The sequence below is a fragment of the Pinus tabuliformis genome, chromosome 3_1, assembly GCF_031772625.1.
Source record: "Pinus tabuliformis cultivar Carrire ecotype Pingquan chromosome 3_1, CPIR1, whole genome shotgun sequence".
Lineage (NCBI taxonomy): Eukaryota > Viridiplantae > Streptophyta > Pinopsida > Pinales > Pinaceae > Pinus > Pinus tabuliformis.
This window is the reverse complement of record NC_142301.1, coordinates 428872050-428895958: the sequence shown is the minus strand read 5'-3', so window position 1 is coordinate 428895958 and position 23909 is coordinate 428872050. Positions and strand designations below refer to the sequence as shown.

The window sequence follows — 23909 nt, the reverse complement described above, 5'->3', positions numbered from 1 at the left end:
TAGACAAATAGCAAATTGCATTGAGAGTTAAGAGTGCTAAAGTCATTGCAGAAAAATAACAAGAATTTTATAGTTGTGAAAAATGTTGATGCTATGATTGGTGAAATAAGGCTTAATGGGTTTAGAACTAAATCCATTATTGAAAATGTCACTTATACTTGTAACCTTAAATATTCAAGGACAAGAATTATTAGCAATATAAGTTTCCTTTAATACCTTACTCTACATTCTAAAATAATAAACAATATTACTTGTTTCATTTCATTAGTTTTATATTACAAAAGAAACCTTTGTAATGTAGTGGATCTTAACGTATTCGTATTAATAAGAATATTTTTCACATACTTTAAATCATATGGTGTACCACTCAATGCTTTTATATAAGTTTTTATTAAAATTCAGGTAAAATTTCTTTCTAGTATAGAACTCACAAAAATAAAATCGAATAATTTAGTAACCCTTTAGTGAATATATACATATATATACAATCAAAATTTGATACTAACAAAATGATTTAATAATCCCCATATATATATAAAATCAAATTTAAATTAATAGATTTATTTTGAAGGGAAGGAAATCAATTATGATTAATTGTTAAATAGATATCTCATTTTTTTTATAAGGTAGAGAATAACTTGATTAATTGTTAAATCAATATTTCTATTTTTTTATAAGGTAGAAAATAACGAGACATAATTATTAAGTTTAAGTTTAAATTCAAATTTAAATTGATAAAATATAAAAAGTATTATTTATTTTTAATTATCAAAATGTATTCTCATTTTTCTAAAATTCACCAATATTTTACCATAACTTCTCATAAAATTGTTGGTCAAAATTCATCTTTATTTTATCAAAATTTACCAATATTTTAACCCATCCTTGTTTAATTCACACACATCTATATAATTATATAATTTTATTATTATATTTTTTGGTATTTATCACTATTTAAGAGAGTGAGAAAAATAGAAAATTTAACATAGTTTTGATGAAATCTAGCGTAAATTTTTAGAAATCCATATTATGATGGTTAAACTTTAAATGCTCCAAAAATTATTTACATATATATATATATATATATATATAGATAACAATAAAAACAAATTCGCTGTCGACGCGAATTAGTGAGCACAATGTCTTTAAAAAAAATTCTATTAAAGTCTCAAAGGGCAACCAAAAAGGTTACTGAACATAGCATAAAGGAAAAATGATATAATTTGCAGGCGTCAGAGTGGGTTCACTACTTTTATTTTTTTGCCAGTACAAAAAAAGCTATATATATATATATATATTATCATATTGGATCATATACAAACATAGACATCATCCATCCTTATCATCATAGTTCCATCTGGGGGAGCAAGATTTGCTTCCCCCTTCAAAATAACCAAGATATACAATAAACATTATATGAACACATATGTCTAGTGAGCAGCATGGATCAGAATTAGAAGGAGATAGAAAGGAGTAATTCATCCAGCAGTATGGCCAATGTGGATAAACAATGTTTTCCCCATTATCACCCATATCTTTAAAATCCAATCGCCAGCAGGTTAATTATGTGGCCAAAAAATTCAGAAAAAAGAAAAGATGTACAAAATTATACAAAAAGATAAGCATAGGAATTACCCAGGGAATGGAAATTCCCTAACATCTAGAACATTGTCATCCAAAATTATATCAATGTGCATATCTCCCATATTTCCTTGAAGTCCCTTCTTTGAAAGTTCATCAGTTAGTTGATTGTGCTCTCTACGTATGTGCTTGATGGAAGAGTTCCTGAACTGTGTCCATTATATATCAATTCTCCTTAACTAACTAAGGAGCGTTGGTTGATTGATATTTTCACACCCATTTACATGATCAGTGATAATCTTGGAATCCCTAAATATATGAATATCAAGAATATTGAGGAAGTTTGTGAACCATAATAGACCCCATAAGGCCATTGCTTCTGCCCTAGTGTTTGTGCCGCTTCCCGCATTCCAGTGAATCCTGTATTGTAAATCTTTGGATATGGCTATCCAAAAGCCACAACCACAATAGTTCCTTTGCCCCGCACCGTCGAAGAAACCAACCGCGTACTCCAGCTGAGGATTAGGTCGCTTTTGATGTTTTTTTATATTATTGGTATCTTGTACAGGAAACAACAAGTGATATGATATAATACTCTCATAAACGTATATGAAGTCTTCTACGAAATTCTCAAAAATATGCTTGTTCCACCTTTTCCATATGGCCCAAAATAGTAGTGTGGGAATGATCCTCCATGAGATCTTCTGCTTACTCCACCACTCCATACAATCCACAATATTGTCAAAATGTTTATTAGGAAAACCAAAGTGAAGGGCCAATTGATCCCATAACTAGATCGTAAGCTGGCTTTTGAGAAACATATGACAGTTTCTTTCCTCATCCATTTTACAGATTGAACATATATTGGGATTGTGCCACTGTCGCTTTTGCAAGTTTTCCCAAGTGAGATTTTTGTTGTGATATACCAACCAGGAGAATAGGATGATTTTGATAGGAATATTGGTCTTCCAGTAGGCGTATAATATAGGATTTTCCACATGTTGTGCCTCCCTACCACAGAGGGTGTTATATATATCAGCAACCATGATATTCCCCACCTTCATCTTCCCCGTCCATACAAGTTTGTCACGTTGACCCTGTTGTGGGGAAAAATGCCTATGCAGGACGATCCTATCCACCTAAGGTGTGACAGTGCCTTAGCAACAAACAGAAACAGCTATTCTAGTATTCTTCCTTTATGAATTAGGAATGAAGAGAGATGGATGGACTTACCGGTGTCTTCCGTTTGTCCCTCGATCCAGTTTCTCTTCTCTTTGAGAGTTCCCAGCTACTTGCCTTCTTGCTCGCCCAGCTTCAACAGGTTTATGCAAGATCACAAGGAGAGAACACTACACAAAGACATAGATTCATATTCATAACTAGTTCAGGATTAGAAATAAACTAAATACACTAATGCAATCATACATCAAAGATACATCAATATATAGGAGAAACCAAGATAGCTTTATTGATGAATAACAAGGTTCAGGAAGAGATACAACCCAGAGGGCTCCAATCTAGCATCTCCTTCCCAGCAAATGAAATTCCTATCTTCACCTTCCTTCAAAGCATTAAGCACCCAATGACTCCAGTCTCAAACCAACAACAATTCTTTGCAATAACAAAATTCCAGCCTCCTGGATCTCATGGAGGAGAGATCCATATATAGATGTTTGGAGAGAGGATGAGTCAGCTTGAGATCTGGCTAGTGTCCTCTCCCTCTGTCAGTTCTTGCTTCCACTTGGAGACTAAGAGCCTCTTACTCATCACTAGTCGAATTCATTGAGGCAAGTGTCATTGGAGAAGATTCTGGAAGCTTCCAAGGTCTTTCCACCTCGTTGAATGAACTTGCCATTTGTCACTTCCCGCTCAGCGCACCCTGGTAGTGCTTCTACCTGCGTTGCAGTGCACCTAGCCAGTGTAATCTCTGCATTTCAGCCCAGACAGCTAGTGGAGCCTCTGAATTGATCCTGAATTGACTTGTTTTTTAGCAGTTTCTGGTGGAGAACTTCTGTGAATTGCTGTGGTTTGTTAGCCTTGTTCCTCTAGGGGTAGGAACAACATGTTTAGGGACTTTGGATCCCTTAGATTATGGACATTTCATGCTTATAGCTGTAAGGCACAAAAATGTCTACAACAGTTGCCCCCTAAAGTATGAGGCTGTTTTATCGGGTGAAATGCTTTATTAGGAGGATTCGAAGTTCATTCAATGCTGGGAGGAGACCTGTAATAAGATACAATACAATACATTATTTTTCATACTGCTTTCATGATCTAGCTGAGGCGGGCATTCCCATGCTCAGCTTTATAAATTCATTTTTCTGTACATAGAACAGACAATCGTCTGATGGTAGACTGATAATTTTGATGAAATTATCATCCTTTGGGTAGGATGATTATCTGCTGCAATGATGTACATGTCAATGTCTTTATCTTTCCTGAATATATATCGCAGCCCGGATGGATGAAACTAGATCCGAGGTCTTCAATCTCGTCCGATCTTCACTCTAAGTACAAGTCGATCCATGTGAGAATTTCTCTGAAGTCGAACATGGAAAGACATCGCTTGATTACCAATCAATGTCGTAAACTGTTAACAAGCGCGAGAGGAATCACCGATAATGAAGATGACCCTCAAGGTACTGCAGTACAATTCACGTGGTGTGAATAGAGGACTTGGCGTCGGACACCACACAAAATCTTTCGGTCGAAGGTCATTGATGTATACATGTCGCCGGAAGTGAGAAACTTGCCATTGAGGCATGCAAGCTTCAAAGTACTGAAGGTGGTGTTCCTAGATCAACTTCTTGGATAATGAGCTGATGTCGACAAGAAGCGATCCGTCAAAGGAGGGCCTTAATGAATCCCACATCGATGACACGGAACGGAGCTAATGATTTTGATGGAGGTGAAAACGATCTGATGACATATGATTCAGGGTGGCGGTCATGAAAGGATGAAGGATAATGTATGGCAGTGGATGGGACACGGTTGACTTCTCTGAACGACTTCTCTTGAACATATGGCGACACTTATGCGATGGATCGGTAGCATTACCCCAAATATGGATGGTATGGCGAGACCATGGTGATGTGACCGATGAATGAAACAACCCAACCCGACTGTGGTACGGAGGAAAAGTGTCATGTTCAAGAGCGACTTGCTACCATCAAAGTTTTCTTGAGTTTCTCCCAATTTTTCCCCAGTCATTGCTGACCAGTACCTCTTTATTTTTGTCAAGCTTGAGGAGGATAACATATGCTTGTTCTATAACTTGCCCTTCGGGCAAGCCCATCGCTATGTTTTAACGAGCCTAGCGATAGTGAAACTCGTTCTCGTCTAAAGACAAGTTTGTCGCTATTTAATGCTTTTAACGAGTCTAACGACAAAGATAACTCGGTCCTTTTCATTTTTAGAGAGTCTGAAAAGGTACGTAAAGTCAAATCCGAAAGTCCTTTTTCGTCATCTAATCCCTTAAGTCCGAAAAAGTATAAAACAATATAGAAGGGATGAGTTTTCGATAGTTTTAACGAGCCGAATAAAACAAGCGCTCGATCTTTTTGTGCAATAATCCCTCAGGTCCAAAAAGATTAAAATCTAGAGGAGGGATAGCTCTTCCAGTCACTTTATCGAGCTGGAAGGCCAAAACTCGGCAATCTTTTCATATTTTACGAGTCAGATGAAAAGAGCTTAAAGAAGACTCGTCTTTTGAGGAACGAGTGATAAAACGGGTTAGTAGCTTATTCCAGGTACAGGTTGGAATTTTCCAATCACGGCAGTGTCACAAGGATGGCTAGTGAAATCACTCTTCGCAACTGTTCCTCAAAATAGGTAAACAATCATATGGAGGTGAACGATCGGCCAATGGAAAAGTGGAGGTGATGGTGCAAACACGACCAAGGCTTTAATGGCTGATAATGTTACATTCACAGTGGTTATTTACCGGAATAGTTCATTTTTTAATGAGCTTAAACGTGGGTGGAAACATTTGCTCGATCTTATGTTTATTTTTTAACGAGCATGAACTATGCGCTAAAACTGCTCGGATCTTGCGTTTATTTTTTAACGAGCATGAACTGTGTGCTAAAACTGCTCGATAAATCCAGTCATATGATAAGAATGTCTCATGTAAGATGCCATTTTTTATGGAGCTTGCGCCTTACCAAAGCTATGCCCCGCATCCTTTCGTTATGCAAGTTCGGAAACAACTAATCCTACGAGTTTAAAGGGTTAGACCTACAGGTTTAAAGGGAGGACCTAAAAATTTTAAAAATAAATAGCCGCCCCTTGCTTGCACTCCAAAAGGTTTGCATGCCCCCAGGCATAAAGTACGATTTCAAGGTTACCCCTTCTTAGTCCAATAAAACATTTGTTTTACCGGGAGAGGCCTACCTCTTTCAGGTTACCCAAATATTGTCTCATTAATCTTTCAAACAAAACACTTCTTCGGCGATATCTACCGAGATAGACAAAGGTGAGTGACAACGAGCGCCAAACACATAACTTTAACAAAAGAATCTTATTCTAGAATAATCCTCTTCCAGCATGGGCGGGGTACAGACTAGTCATATTCTCTCGCGGAAACCTACCCTATACCCAAAGTTTTCCTGCCGAAGCAGACCAGGATGCATGCCCCCTGGGTTCCAGTCATATCCCTCCGAATTACTCGCGCTCATCGAGAGGACGGACCGTGGGTTGAGACATTTCTTGTGTGAAGAGACCATTTAGGGATGGTATATGACTATTTGCGATGCGTGATCCGGAAAATGAAAGCTGGTCCACGAGCTTGACCACTCTTCCTTCGTGCGGAAAACACATTACTCTAAAGAGTGAGGAGACGATGGCTCCCATGCAATATATATAGTCTCGTCCAAGGAGTAGGTTATAATCCAAGGGTCCTTGAACGATCATCACGTTCATTTGAACAGTCTTCCCTTTCAATGTGATAGGCACATTGGGGAGGATCCCTAAAGGTCGACTGGTTCCTTTATCAAAGCCTGTCAGATTTCTCATTTCAGGCAAAAGCGCTTGCGAACCAAGCGCTTTCCAAGTAATAGAGGAAAGGATACTCACAGATGCCCCCTCATCAATGATGGTGCCAGCCATTACCATTCTGTATATTTGAACGATAATTCTGAATGGTATGCTTGCTGGCAACCGGGGTCTGCCTAGTTGGTTACAGTCGAAGGATACAACTAGGTCGCTTGGTGGTGGGACCGAATAGACGGCCGGGTATGACTCTAGCGAAGTTCCTTCCTGCGATAAAGGAATGGGCAAATTGCCCCCTTGTTCATCGGAGTCTGTGTTGATGAAGAGAATTTGGACGGTGTCGTCTTTATTCTCCTCTGTGATGGTATCATTCGAAGATAGAGCCTCTGAAGACAAAACCGGGTCAACTGCCGCCTCAACCTTTTGACTTTCGTCAGGTATGGATTCAGACGGTTCATCCTCAATGATAGGTGCTTCGGCTGACCACCTGAGCAGGCCAGCCGGGTTCTCAACTGGTGAAGGATTTGGCAGGAGTTTTTAATATCCAGGAGGAAGTTGCACTGGTAAAACCGGGCGATCTTCCAAAACTCTTTTAGCCTCGTCTAAGAAGGGACAACAGTGGATGGCATGATCGCCTTCACACAGTTTGCAGGGAAATCTAGCTTTCCCTCTCTGTCCTGTGGCTTCACTTTCACTAGTTGACGGTGTGCTGTCAACATGGCTATTAGAGGTTGAAGCCACCGAATTGTGCAAACGGGGAGACCAGTCCCTTAGTATCCAAGGGATGCAGGGACAATCTCTGTGGAAGTGGTCTCCCTTGCATATGACACATGGTGATTTAGGCCTAGTCAGTGCTGTGTGTGGATTTTGGTTAGACGACACTTGTTTGCCCCCAGTCGCTTTTGGCTCTTTCTTCTTCTTTTCCTTCTTCTCCTTAGGAACTTGGTTTTTTGTTTTACCAGTTCCGTCAAGTGAAGAGGAACGAGGAGAGGAAGAATTAGATGAAGTAGAAGGCTGGTGGGTAACTTTGGTCTGGTCTAACTGTTGATTCGACTGTTCAAGAATAGTGGTGTTCTGAACGACATTGGTTGAAAAGAGCCAGACCGGCAAGCCAATTGTCAGTCCTGGAAGTGACAATGTGGCCATATGGGGCGCACCAACATCTCCCCAAGAGGAGAAGGGACTAGGATTTCCACCAAGGGGAATTCCTTGGTTGGTGTGCTCCATTTTCTCAACCTAAAGATCAACGCAGGAAGAAGGGTTGATTGTTCCGTTTAAAATAAATTTTAACGACGCTTTAGACACAACTTGCTTTTTCAATTTTAAAGAGTCAAGAAAAAGCTAAAGATGACTCTAGTCTCCTTCGATGTTTTAACGAGCCCAAAGTGACAAATGCTCGGATGGAATTTTTCCGTTATGGAGTCTGAAAAAGGCCAAAAGGAACTGCTCTGGAGTTCTAGGTATAGGGTGTGCCAAACTTTTCGCAAAACCGCAGAATACTTTTTAAGGTACGGGCGGTCAATCTTCCTGAATGCTGTGTTCAGTGCATTGCGATCAGTAGGGCGGCCGACACAGCTTCCTAAGGATAAATGTTTTATGCCTATAGGGGTCTCCCAATATATACTCGACGGTACGTGGGAGCACAATCCGTACTGGCGCTATCGTCCCTCAGGAGGAATCACCTACCATCAGCGAGATCGACAGTCACCAGGCTTTACGACGCCGGAACACGTCTCTAGCCTAGACCTCTATGTTGTGTGTTAAGTTACAAAGCGTTGTTAAGTTCATTCAATTTATTTTAGGTTGATCTTTTTAGAAGTTTGCCTTTTGAGGTTCACCACGAGATGTATGATAAAATTCCTAAATGCAGTCTAAAGATGATAAGCAATATTTTATATCTTTTCAACAATGAAAATCCTAGCTACAAAGGGAAAAGAAAGACACCATCTTTTCTCAAAGAGCAATCAGCACACTCTAATGCACTTTTCCTAAATCAAGCATGCAAACTATCAAGATGCAAATGCACAATGCAGGTGTTTGTTTTCCGCTTTCTTAATATTGATGCCTAAAAAGAAAGCTTTTTGTACAACTTTGAATTTTCTTTTAAATGAAAAATACAAACAAGTTTACTTTTTTCGAAATCAGAAAGGGTAGAAGAGAATACAACACTTTACGACTTTCGAAATGAACACTTATTTCGACACTTAAAAGAGACAAACTCAAACCAAAAGCAAAAGTAAATGTATAATCAACTGTAAACAGCCAATGAACTCTCTCCTAAGATCACAATCAACAGATCTGAATCAAGGGCTACAGGATGACTATTTCACTCTTGCAATGGAAAACTGTAAATGACGCCACAAACACATAAAAACACTCACAGTCTTTTTGTACAAAAGGAGGCGGAATTTAAGCAGATAAAAGGAGTTATCAGACATGTACCTATGCTGGTTACAGGCTGCAAAAAATCAGAGATCAAAACAAGGCAAAACAGAGCAGAGAACCCCAGCTGCACAAGGCCTAACTGGATTAGTGCACCCCTAACACAGAGGTTTTGACATTCAGCGCAAGTAGCCTTCATGGGACCTGCGTTGAAATGCAGAACCTCTTCACAGAGTCTGCGCTGAAGGAGAAACGAGAGTTCCTCACTGGGTTATGGGTCACAGTTTGCTATTTAATCTACAATTTCAGGCCAAATCAAAGAAACAAGCAAGGTACAATCAAAGGGATGCTTTGAGGGAGGACTAAGATCTATCACAAAGGATCATCAAATCATTTGTGAGTCCATTGTTCAGATCATAGACAAATCCAGTGATCGGATCAAAGCAACAGTTGTCTACTTTGCATATGAAAATAGCAGATGCAGTTCGATTGCTGCTCTTGAGTCTATGAAACAAACAATGATAGAGACACAAATAAAATGACTAAACATATCTCCCCAGTGGAGTCGCCAATTTGTTGTGGGGAAAAATGCCTATGCAGGACGATCCTATCCACCTAAGGTGTGACAGTTCCTTAGCAACAAACAGAAACAGCTATTCTAGTATTCTTCCTTTATGAATTAAGAATGAAGAGAGATGGATGGACTTACCGGTGTCTTCCGTTTGTCCCTCGATCCAGTTTCTCTTCTCTTTGAGAGTTCCCAACTACTTGCCTTCTTGCTCGCCCAGCTTCAACAGGTTTCTGCAAGATCACAAGGAGAGAACACTACACAAAGACATAGATTCATATTCATAACTAGTTCAGGATTAGAAATAAACTAAATACACTAATGCAATCATACATCAAAGATACATCAGTATATAGGAGAAACCAAGATAGCTTTATTGATGAATAACAAGGTTCAGGAAGAGATACAACCCAGAGGGCTCCAATCCAACATCTCCTTCCCAGCAAATGAAATTCCTATCTTCACCTTCCTTCAAAGCATTAAGCACCCAATGACTCCAGTCTCAAACCAACAGCAATTCTTTGCAATAACAAAATTCCAGCCTCCTGGATCTCATGGAGGAGAGATCCATATATAGATGTTTGGAGAGAGGATGAGTCAGCTTGAGATCTGACTAGTGTCCTCTCCCTCTGTCAGTTCTTGCTTCCACTTGGAGACTAAGAGCCTCTTACTCATCACTAGTCGAATTCATTGAGGCAAGTGTCATTGGAGAAGATTCTGGAAGCTTCCAGGGGCTTTCCACCTCGTTGAATGAACTTGCCATTTGTCACTTCCCGCTCAGCGCACCCTGGTAGTGCTTCTACCTGCGTTGCAGTGCACCTAGACAGTGTAATCTCTGCATTTCAGCGTAGACAGCTAGTGGAGCCTCTGAATTGATCCTGAATTGACTTGTTTTTGAGCAGTTTCTGGTGGGGAACTTCTGTGAATTGCTGTGGTTTGTTAGCCTTGTTCCTCTAGGGGTAGGAACAACATGTTTAGGGACTTTGGATCCCTTAGATTATGGACATTTCATGCTTATAGCTGTAAGGCACAAAAATGTCTACAACAGACCCTCCCTACATATACCTAGTACTTTCATTCCAGCACACATCTGGTTCCATTCCAATGCTGATGGCCCAACCAGTCCCATCTCTTGAGAAGTTTTCCAAACAGGAGAAAGGCCCCACCATGAGGATATAACTTGATTCCAGAAATATATACTATGCCCATTTAAACACTGAATGAGTGCCTTTGATATGTTGCACTCCATGCCAACACCTAGAATATGATCAACACCTATGAGGATCCTGTGACCCGTCCCCATAGACTAAGCAAGATAATGTAAGAATACTTTAGCAATCTTTTGGAAACTAAGCCATATTGTCGAGCCAGTTGGGGTGCCTATACAATCTTTCCGATACCAGTACATAAAATCTTGATCCTTTAGGTATTTATGTCTAAGAACCTTACTCCATATACCAGTTCTAAATAAACCCCACCATAAATATTTGATCAGTAAAGAATAGCCAAAGCGTTGAATATTCATAATACCCTAGCCCCCCAATCGCTTTGGACATGAAATGTGGGACATCTTAACCAAATGATATTTATTTTGTCCATTGCACCCCGTCCATATGAAATTTTCCATAATGTGATGAACATTGTTAATAGTGGAATGGGGGATAAGAAATAGGTGAGCCTGGTAAACCCCCAACTGCGTAAGGATAAACTGTGTAAGGATAATGCAACCTCCCAGAGACAGGCATCTAAATTCCCACCTAGAAATCCTTTTGTAGAAGCGGTCCACAAGCCACTGCCAGTTGACAATCCTGTAGCTGCATGGTTCGATGTGGTATCCAAGATACTTCATACCAGATTTCATTAGCTCTGCCTCTATTCTAAATAGGATTTTAATATAATCAATAACCTCCATATCACACAAACCATGATAAACAATTGACTTTTGCAGATTCATATGTAAGGCAGTGGCGTTAGAAAATTTATTAAAAATATGAAAGAGAGTCAGCCATGCAAAACGATTTAACATACCCATGATAAACACATCATCGACGAAGAAACCGTGTGATATTTTGATGTTATTCCCTATGATCAATGCTTGGAACTGACCATCTGCCACATCTTTATTGATGTGCAGGCTCAGTCCATCCATTGCCAGAATAAATAAGAGTGGAGAAAGTGAGCAACCTTGTCGTAGTCCCCGACCATTCCTGAAGAAGTGTGTTGGATTGTTGAAAATAGCAACAAGAAATGATAAAAATAGCATTGCTATAAATAACATTTCAAGATATACTCCAACTCTGTTGGAAATAACAAAAAATAAAAATGAAATAGAAATGCTAAAAATAACATTTTGGGATACATTCCAATTTTAATTAGTCCCTGAATTAAAATTCGAATTTAGTCTCACGAGCTATTTGAAAAATAATTAATTAATTCATCTTGAGTTAATTAGTTGGAGAAAATCAAACATGAAGTCTATGTGAAGACATGCAACATTTATCCCTTTGATTGAGGAAGTTATCCCTTGATTAAGGAGATAAGGATGAGTTGTATTTTAGTTGTAATAAGTTAGCTTAGTTAAGTCTAGTTAGATTAGTTCTAACAGTTTGTAGAGTTAATTGTCAGTTCAATTAGTTAATGCTTGCATGCATGTAACTGATGTTCTCCAGATAATTGAATATTCTCTCATATATAACTCATGCATGTTAGTTCAGTTAGAGACCCAGTTGAGATCAAAGGATGGGACATTGTACTATCAGTTGGAGGATTTTTCCTATAAAGGAAACTCATCCATGTAGAAGGAATTATATCCTTCAAGATTGCACAGTTATTTCAGAGGTTAGTGAGCAGTGTGTGAAGTAATTGCACACAGGTGGCAGCTTGAGGACCCAGGAGAAATTGCGCAAGGAAATAGGAGGCTTGGAGGGCAGAGGAGAAGGTTTGTGAGAAGCCTTTGACTGTCTATGAGCAACAGAGGGATTGTACTGAGAGCTGGATAGCTTCCAAGCTAAGGCTTTGTGTAATCCGAACTATTTTCCACTTGTATGATAATACAGAGATTGGGGTTTTAGGTTGAGGTTTTACCCAGGATTATTCTTCTGTGTTTCATGTGTATGCTTTCTCATTCTTAGTTATATGTGTTCTGTTGATCTTTCTCATATTCGATTAAGCTTCCTTTCTCATATTCGATTAAGCTTCCGCAAGTTTGTCTGTAGAAGTAAATCAAGTATTTTGCTTTAATATTGCATTATCAGTTGATCTACAATGAGAAATTCTACATGGATATCCATTGATAATCACCGCATAATTTACATTTGTAACACATGCCATTATCTAGGCCACACATATGGGTTGCAAGGAAATTTTATGTAAAACCAGTCTGAGGTATCCCCAGTCCAGACAGTCGTAAGCCTTCTATGAATCCACTTTCATAATGGCGGCATTTAGATGCTTTGTATGAATCGTATGCATACATTCTTGAGCAATAGCAAGATCATCATGTATTTGCCTGTCCTAAGGAAAGCCATATTGTTTAGGTGATATATAAGATGACAATGTACACCTCATATGACTGGCAATAGTTTTTGAAATGATCTTATATATAAGATTGCATAGTGATATGGACCTGTAATCAGTGAAGCTTGTAGTAGGGCTCTGCTTTGGGTTGAGAGCAATATATGTGGAGTTTATATGCTGGTGGTTGTCCCCCGTGACCCTTGACTTCTCCACCATATCCAGAAGATCTCTTTTAGACAGGTCGAAGAAATGTGTAAAAAGTTCTACTGACCACCTGTTCGGTCCCGGACTCTTGTCACCTTTAAAGGATTTTAAAACCTCCAGGAGCTCATCTTCAGTGACCGCTTTAAATAATGATTCATTTGTATCTGCATCATACATAGTGGGATAAAGATCCACTCCCCATAATATATCCCCCACATCTATCCCCTCATTGCGGCCATATGCCATCTGAAAATGTGATACAACAACAATACTTATATCTTCCTGCGACTGAAAGCAATGACCATCATTATCATATATCTCCCAAAAAGAATTTATTTTGCACCTTTGATTTGCCAAACGATGATTTTTTGTGTTTTTGTCTCCTTATTTAATCCACAAAGCCCTGCTCTTCAAGTTCTAGGTGGCTTCATTGACAAAAAGTATCTGCTTCTTTTTGTGTTCTAATTCTTGAATGCGTGTCCTGATAAATTCAGGAAGACAATGAGAAGTCATCTGGGGACGAATAGCATCCAGTTCATGTTGTATATCAATTAATTCTTTATGCAATTCTTTAGACTTCTATTTCTGCCATGTTTTTACCTCCCCACATAGGATATCCAGCTTATCCAGGATGTGCACCATGGGAGAAGGACCTCAGACATAGTCGCGGGTCCATATAATGCGCACCAATGAATTAAAGTACTGATGATCCAACCAAGTCCAGTTGAATTTAAAAGGCATCCCATGTCTAAAATCTGCCCTCCCCCATTGTAAGGTAATGGGCCGATGGTCAGATAGATAATTATTTATAAACCCTGCATGTACATCTCCAAGACGCTCCACCAACTGCTCATGCAATGTAAACCGACCCAACCGCTTTGCAACATACGCCATACCCACTCTACCATTATCTCATGTGGGGACCCTCTTTTGTGGACATATATCAACTATATTGTGGTCTATAATCACATCATGTATTAGACCCACTAGTGGGTCAATTTTCCTAGATCCACCCCATACTTCGTCCAAACCGACAGTGCAATTAAAGTCTTCTGCTATGATTAGAGAAGTCAACTCCATAATCCCAAATGAAATCAACTTATCCCAAAATACAACCCTATTCCTATAGGGGCCATATAAATTCAAGATGTGAGTGTCCATTTAGACCACAGATATATCCTTCTAGCAGGACACCAACAAAACAAGTGAAAACCTTGGCGTTGACCCATCAAGGATCCCATAAGGCCAAAAGGCCACCAGATAGACCAGCAGCAGCCGTGGCTATGATGTTCCAATCCGGAAACATTTTCCGGAAATATTGTATAACATGCGGAACAAAATGTATAGTTTCCTGTAGGAGAATTATACAAGGATGTACAGAGAGAAAGAGATGTTTGAGAGCCAGGAACTTCGAAACATCCCCCACTCCCCGAATGTTGAGAGAAAGGATGGAAGTCATGACAAACCCTGTGCGGGCATCCGTGCTCCAAGGGCCTGTGAAGTAGGAACATTAGCAATAGGAATGTCAACTAGGAATCAGTTAGTAGGGGAGTTAAGTGGAATAGGTCTGGGTCGACCCCAAAAATGACGGTTGCTACGATTCTGCTTACAATGGACTGTAATATTTCCAGCGGAGGTGGGACTAATGTGGGGAGATGAAGATCCATATGGTTTATGGATAGTTAGTGTGCGCAAGTCCATAGTTTTTCTCCGAAGGAGGAAGTCCAAGTCACTGCCAATAGAATTAGTAGGGGAGGCAAGTGGCGAGTTTGGCGGTGTAAGACTATTTCTAGGTCCCTGTGACTGATTAGTAAAGCGAGGGGGTGATGGAGCATGTACGTAAGTGATATGAGATGTTGAGGGTACACAATGTGACGAAAAAGTCACCAGGATGTCACGATGGGGAGGAGAGCTTCCCAGAGAGGGGGTTCAAATATGATGGCTTGGATAGTTGATGGTAGGTATGTCTGAGTTCATAGAAGACAGAGGGGATGATGGAATGATGATGTGCAAGGAACCATATTTCGAGGAACCGTTAACAGGTTGTCGGAAAGTATGTGTGCCGTGAGAAATACCTGATTTACGTCACGAGGCCCTGCCATGGTATTGCGCCGCTCCATATTGAGGTTTCATCGACGCACAAAAACAATTCCAACCATGGTATCGACCTCTCGGGCACCGAGGGCAGTGAGTTAGGAGTTGACCAGTATGATGACAATTTGAACATATGAACGGAACCCCCTAGTAGTCCAGATGCTAAGGTAAACGAGTCTCCCCCAGTGTAATTCAATGTGATCCGGGAAGCCACCCCAATACTCCTTCACAAGCAATATCCAGGCGACATGTTTATTAGGAGCCCCCAAACACCGAGGATCAACAAAAACAAACTTCCCAAAAGCGTTCCCAATGTCCATTAAGGTTTGCTTTGTCCATAGTTCAATAGGAAATCCGAGCAATTTCACTTAAATGAGTTTGTGCTACGACGTATTGTTGAGTGGGTTGAACCTAATGAACCAGGAATGGAGTTCCAAGACACTATGTCCATTAATCCATGGGATTGCTTTGATTTTCATTAAATCATCTTGGCTAAGAAAATGAAAGCTATACCAGCCCCAAAGCAACTGTACAACAGTGGGCATATACCCCAATAGGAATTTCCATTTCTTATCCACCCAAATTCTTATCTCAGAATCACCCAGCTCTAAAAAATGCCACCTGCCAATAAGGGTGCACTTCTGTAAACTGGAAATACGGTCTATCAATTTCTCATTGTCGAAAACCAATGCAGGTGGCGGGGTGGTAGCCTTGATAGAACGTTGTCTATGCCTGGATCGTCGTTCAATCCCTGCATGTGTGCCACCTTGCAGATCAAGGGATGCATGATTGCCATCTAGCACGGGAGCATCACCTAGTATAGTGTGCCAAGCATCCAGAGACTGAGTGCCACTTCGACACCAGTGCCAGTAGATAGAAGCATATGTGACTTAGCGTCCATGGTGGCCCTAATGAATGCCTCCTGGGTTGACGTGTCAGAATCAAGTACGTCCATAGTCTCAAAAAAGAATGTAACCACAAAGATATATCTCAGATGAAAATATCCTTATCAGCAATAGTGGGGAATGTCACGTCGATGGAAGCATTTAGAAGGAATGTACCAGAAATACCTGCCCAAATCTAGAAATAACAAAATCACAGACTTCGAGAATATGAAGGGTACAAAAAATAAAACCCACATAAAAGAACCGCCGACAGTTCGTCTTCCAAAACTGGATAATAGGTGGTGGACAGAACATAAAAGTATTGTCCCTGATAAATGGTGGAGTACGAGATCCCCAGATCACATGGAATGATGACCCGCTGTCAGGCGTACTTAAATGGCATGATTCGAGATCGAAGTAGGGGATACTGCGACTGAAACTCCTATTTCCACCTCTATGGCAAAGTTAATGCGCCCGGACATGCGCTCTCGATAGCCAGATATAACATGCGCGCGGTGATGACTAGAGAAAAAAAAAACGGCGTGTTATATCGCGTTATCGAGGGCGCATGTCAGGGCGCATTTACTTTGCTATAGAGGTGGAAATAAGAGTTTCCTACTGCGACCCACCACCCCGAGAAAATTTAATTACACCAAAATATGCCGGAATCCGGAGCCGAGAAAGCCAAGAACTAGCGCTGAGGTCCAGTGAAAACAATGGAAAAGGCGAACCAAATGGATATACAAGAAAGAACCTCAACCATCAAACAAAAGGATAATGTAAGACTAAAGACCGTCACAACAACAACAGCAATAGCATTCCATGCAGGTCAACCAGATATTGCAAATACAAAAACCAAAATATTTGCGAGTCCTGGTGATAATAAAAGAGTTAATCCACTTGTGAGAGAGCAAGGGAAAACTATATGAATATAGCCAAGAGGTCTCCCCGAAAGAGGATGACTGACAGGCATGAATATAAGAATCAGTTGCGGAAGACGAAGGAGTAGAGCGAGCAACGAAGATACAGTAAAGGATGTAAATAGCGATAGCAATTAACATCAGAACATGGAGTAATTTCGGCTGTAAAAAACTGAAACAGAACATAATAAGCATACCCAGAAACTTAAACCCAGTAATGGCAGCCCCGGGAGAGATTGAACAAAACCAGCATATATTCCCACTTTATAACAAAAACATTCCCAAGCACTCATGAACCGAATAGACCATTAGAAATCAAACCTGGAAAAAATAAGCAGCTTGGTATTTGGACCCAGAAGTCATGGAATCTCAGTGTAAGGTTGAAACTCTTCAGGAATCTTCACTGAGCTTTCAGTTTGCATTCCCCAATACGCCTGCAAACATATAGAATTCCATCAAGCCCTGTTTGTTTGAAAGGGAAGTTACAATATATTATTTACATTGAAACGGTCTAAATTCATCACGGCTGCGTGGCTAGAGAAGTGAACGAGTGGGTCCACTTTCCTATGGTATTTCTTCACTTTCATAGAGCACTTCCCGTCAATTCATTGATGGAGTAAATCAGACCACCTTTAGTTGAACCAGTCGGGTATGAAAATATATTAGAAAGCATTTTCTTTCCGATAAGGCGGCGGCCATGCCGAAGATAAGCTGCTTCCGTCCGTTGTTATGTCATCGAAACCACTTGGACATGGAGGTGGTGGTCCGAGACCTGTTTTTTAAGCCAATCAGATTTAACAAAAATTCGGCTTAATCAAATAGAATGACACCTTTTATTTATTTTTTAATAATTTATTTAAATTTAATATTTCTCAGGGATAGCAATAAAAAATCTGTAGCATTTAAAGTATAAATAAAGAATCACGACTTTATCTCACCTTAGGGATGGGCTATTTCTAGAAAAATCTGTAGCTTTTTAAACATAAATAAAGAATCACGACTTTATCTCACCTTAAGGATGGGCTATTTCAGTGAAAAAGAATTAGTTTAAACTTTATATAATTTTACAGGTTCATAGTTCATAGAGTTTGGTATATAACGTGTATTTTAGAATAAGTTTAAATTTTGCAAATTACATGCTGTTACCTTGTGATAAGGTTAGTAAGGTTGGTGTCTTATTACAAGTGAGACTTTTCATGTCACATGTTGTGATAAGATTAGAAAGATAAATAATTTTTTGAATACAAATTTCTTATAAATATGTTTTTAGATGTCTCAATACTTATTATAGTAATAAGTTATAAATTTCATGCTATACTTGAGCTTCCTAGTTATCGACACTAGCTTAGGGATAGCCTAGAGATTTAGTGCTCTACGACAACCACCGCTAACCATAGAATTTGGCAACCAAATCTTTTCTCACTAAATGATTTGTCGATTTTATATAGTTAAAAAATATCTCATACTCGTTAATTTTTTCATTTAAATTATCAAAAGGAACATTTGAGAGTTTCTTGCTGCGGGTTGGATTGCAAGATAGTGACCTATACCAATGGAGATGGACAAAGCTCCCTCAAAAGTGGTTAGAGTAATCATGTTCACACCACCCTCAATCATGTTCACACCACCCTCACCTTTAATAAGCAAATTGTCTCTCACGAGATGATCAGTTCATATTATAAGGTTAAAAATATTTCATGCAAGTTAAATTTCTTCATTTAAATGGTCACAATGGTTATTTGGTCGAGAAAACTATCTAAGTTGATGAGGTGGTTGGTTTGGAAATTCTAACTTTATTCATCACAACTGGACAGCTTTGGGACGTTATCTAAGTACTCCATATTTTAGGAGGAAATTTTGTGGAAGTATAATTTAATTGGTAGATATTTTAATTTTTTTTTTGAGGTATTTTTTATTATTATTATTTTTTTAAAATGTATTAATAAATTGTAAATTTTAGTTAATTTAAGGTTTTTTATAACAATTTAAAGTAGATGAAGATTTGTGGATTTTTTTAATTTTTTTTTTTATTTCACAACCTAGATCGATTCTCAAGGGAATATGCTTAGTACATGTTTTATATGAATGTTTATCAATGATTGTAGTGGGTTAGAAAGTTTATTAGGTTGCAGTGACTTTTAATAAATTTTAAAAGATTGTTCTTTGAATGCCCACCAATTTCTTAGTTATTTTCAAACCATACCTAATTTTAAAAAACCTACCTTATATATTAGTTGTAAAAGTATAAACTCTTCAAGACTTATGTTTTTTTATGCAAGACTTGAAATTTATAAAAGTTAAATAAAATTAAAGTTAATAATAATATTTTTGTTATATATTTATCAATGATAAATATAAATAAAACATTCAACTATATCAATCACATTAATATTAATATAATTTTATTAATTATATATTAAAAAAACATTATTTCTCGAAAAGAGACCCAAAATCATATCACTAGCTTTCACTTAAAAGAAGCAAAACCTGTAATAATTAAAATGCTCCATTTGATAGATAGTGATTGATTATGCTTATAAGATGTATGTGCATATAGCCAACTTAAGAAGCGTTGTGCATGGTGGATGATGTATCCATGGATGCATATCCGTCCAGCCGTCCAAAGGGGTCCTTCGCCGGGGGAGTTAATGAGTATCATCATTTTTTTCATCATTAGTTTTACACAGATTTGAATGATGAATTAACGGTGAATAAACTGAGTAAAGACTATAATCATAACAAGCCACGAAGTCGAAGAAAATCGGACGTGAGATAAATCCACAGCGCCCTGAGAAAGATGATGGAACGCCTGTCCTTATGATGAACGCCACTAAACGAACGAGATGAAATGATAGGATGGTACCTTCTCTTAAATGCTCTCAAAACAGGCCTGGTAAAAGGTTCGATGTATCTAGATTCCGCTTGCTCGAAGATCTCAAAGGAATTAATATTTAATGTGTGACGGGGCTGTCAAAAATTTGAATGTTTATGGAGTTACAGTTGATGTTTTCGTCGCTCGTCCTCGACCTCGATCTTCTGCCAATTGCCGGTCTGTGCCACTCTGAGTGAGAAGATGAATAGAAATGGCGAAGGACCGGCGATCGGTATCGATCTGGGGACGACGTATTCGTGTGTGGGAGTATGGCAGAATGGCAGGGTGGAGATTATCGCCAACGATCACGGGAATCGAACCACTCCCTCTGTCGTCGCCTTCACTGATAAAGAGCGTCTTATTGGAGAGTCCGCTGAGAACCAAGTTGCTAGAAATCCCAATAATACAGTTTTCGGTCAATAATCCTCAATCACTATCCATACGATTTTATTTGTTACATTTTTCTTCTTTTCATCAAATTTGAATATGTTTTTCGGGTCCGTTGTTATATTCTTACTTTAAAGCAAAGTTGGTTTGTTAACTTGTGGCAGATGCAAAGCGGTTAATCGGAAGGCGGTTCTCTGATCCATCCGTTCAGAGCAATTTGGGGCTATGGCCTTTCAAGGTCATTCCAGGAGCTGGTGATAAGCCCATCATTGTTGTAACATACAAAGGGGAGGAGAAGCGTTTTGCAGCAGAGGAAATATCTTCCATGGTTTTAGCAAAGATGAAGGCGATTGCTGAAGCTTACCTTAGGACTACGGTGACGAACGCTGTCATTAGTGTTCCTGCCTGTTTCAACGATTCTCAGAGGCAGGCAACCAAGGATGCTGGTGCCATTGCTGGCTTGAATGTTATCAGAATTATCAACGAGACCACTGCTGCTGCCGTTGCCTATGAACTGGACAGGAAGGCCAGTAGTGTTGGTAAGATCAATGTTCTCATTTTTGACTTGGGCGGAGGTACCTGGAATGTTTCTGTTATGACAATTGAAAGCCGTCTTTTTGAGGTGAAGGCCACAGTTGGTGATAACAATTTGGGAGGCGAAGATTTTGATAACATATTGGTTGACTACTTTGTACGCCACATTAAGATAAAGTATAGAAAAGACATCACCAGCAATGCCAGAGCCCTTGTGAGACTCAGAAAATCTTGCGTAAGGGCGAAGTTAACTCTCTCATCAACTGCACAGACCACCATTGCGATTGATTCTGTCTTTGATGGTATTGACTTTTATTCCACTATTACTCTGGCCATTTTCGAAGAACTTAACATAAATTTGTTCTGGAAGTGTATGGAGCTTGTTGAAAAATGCCTACGAGATGCCAAGATGGACAAGAGTTCCATTCATGATGTGATTCTTGTTGGTGGGTCTACTAGGATTCCCCTAGTGCAGTCCTTATTGGAGGACACGTTTAATGGCAAGGAACTCTGCAAGAATATCAACCCCGATGAGGCCGTCGCATACGGAGCTGCGGTGCAGGCTGCTATTTTGAGTAGACAGGGTGATGAGAAAGTTCGAGATACGCTTCTTCTGGATGTAACTCCTCATTCTTTATGGATTGAAGCTGCAGATGGTTGTATGACCGTCCTGATCCCTAGGAAAACCCTCATCCCCACCAACAAGAAGCGACTCTTTTCTACTGTCTCGGACAACCAAACTGATTTATCGTTTCATGTGTTTGAGGGTGAGGGAAGTCGAAGGCAAGACAAAAACTTGTTGGGCAAATTTGATGTCTATGGCATTCCCGCAGGTCCAAGAAAAGTTCCCCGTCTAGAAGTGAGCTTTGATATTGATGCCGATTGTATTCTCAATGCATCTGCGATGTACAGGACCACATATGAGAAGAGCAAGATCAGCATCGTAAGTGACAAGGGTAGATTGAGTAAGGAGGAGATTGGGAAAATGTTTCACGATGCTGAGAAATACAGGTTTGAGGACGCAGAGCACAGAAAGGATGTGGAGGCGAAGAACTCGTTGGAGAATTACGTATATAACATGAGGAACACCATCCGAGTGATGGAGGATACTATTGAAGAGACTATCCGCTGGGTGGACCAAAACGAGGATGCGGAGGCCGATGAGTTTGATGGGAAGATGAAGGAGCTGGAGAGCGTTTGCAGGTCCATCGATCATCAAGATGTGCATAGGTGCTAATATGGTATTTTCCGTACGAAATATTTTGAAATTAAAAGGTAGCAAAAGGTTGTAATATGGTTCTTCTCGTACGAGGTGATCCGTTGTGTTGTATTTTGAAATCCCAGAAGGTTCTGAGGTGATCCGTTGTGGTATTTTGAAATCTCCAGAAGGTTCTGAGGTGATCCGTTGTGTTGTATTTTGAAATCTCCAGAAGGTTCTGATATTTTAGAGCTTTAAATTATGAAAAGAAGAAGAAAATTTACATCAAACTCGTTTGGCCTTGTCGTCCTTTTACCTACCTCTGTCTTTTTGAACGGTACATATTTGACTTACTATATAACTTTATAAATGAAATATAATTTATTGTAAATATTGTTTGCTTTTTTAATTTATTTATAAAATATTGTTGATATTATGTATTTTTAAATTTATTTTAGATAAAGTTTAATTGTTTCATATTTTGTTTTGTTGATATAATTTTTAGTTAAATTGTAGGTTTTTTATTTAAATTGTTTTATGGAATGTAAATGACTTAATATTTAGATTATTTAAAGTACATAATTAAAACTTCCAATTTTAATTAATTTTTTATTAAAAACTATAATATAAAATTATTTAACCGAGCGGTTTTTTTAACTCCTCTATTTAATTCCTCATTAATAGATGTCTTATACAAATATCATTTAAAACATTACTCAACTAAAGTAAATGTTTTTAGGGACATTTGGTTTTTAAACAAAGAACTTTGTGTATATATATATGTATGTTTTTATAATATTTGATTATAAAATTTTAAATTTTAGTTTTTTAACATGTATTTTTTATATATAAATAAATTTAATATTTTTAAAAAATAAAACATTTAAATTTTATTATATAGTTTATGATTTAAATTTATAATTATAAGTTATTTATTTATTTTTGCATAAAATTAATTAAAATATATAATTATTTAATTTATTTAAGTTTTTGTCATAGTGTAGTTTCATTTGGTTGTAGTCTCTTTAACTGATCTTGATAATAAATCATACTGGTGGGTTTGACCAAAAAATTCTCATTTTCTCATGTCATTTCTATAGAAATACTTTGTTTAAAAAAACTACTGGACCTGATAGTGATTAGCCAAAAATATTATGCCATGTGATTTCGATCAGAAAAAGTTTGTTTAAAAAAAAGTATTATGGAAAAAGAAAATCTAAAAATATATTTTAAAATTCTATTTTTATCGCATTGGAAAATCCGACCTTCGCTAAAGTGGCGGCAGTAACAATTATTCGCCTGGCCTTAACACGAGCAATAGTGGCGGCATTCGGTGGGAACTGGTTATTCTGCTTTATGTGGTAACAGCGTAACAATTATTCCCGTGCCTTTCACACGAGCCATAGTCACGGCATGACGTGGAAACTGGTTATTCTGCATTAGTCGCGGCATGACTTGGAAACTGATTATTCTACAATGGTTTCTTACTGAGGCGACGAAGGGGATTCTCGTGATAAAGATAAGATTGATTTCTGTGTTAGTTTAATTATTTTATGGTGAGTTAGAATTTTCCATATCATTTGTGTAAGTATTTTTGTTGCTTAAATTTTATTTTGTTAGATGTAGAAATGATTTTAGTATTTTAATTTTATGTGGGATTGTTTGCCAAATCATTTGTGTAAGTATTTTTGTTGCTTAAATTTTATTTTTTTTAAGATGTAGAAATGATTTTAGTATTTTAATTTTTTGTGGAGAAGGTTTGTTGAGTTTCGTGTTTTTA

General features: G+C 38.5%; 1 pseudogene; it reads left to right on the top strand.

The window, feature by feature from the left end:
• The first annotated feature begins 20211 nt into the window (after positions 1 to 20211).
• On the top strand, positions 20212 to 22168 carry LOC149187584 (heat shock cognate 70 kDa protein pseudogene; annotated as a pseudogene).
• The last annotated feature ends 1741 nt before the right edge of the window (positions 22169 to 23909 follow it).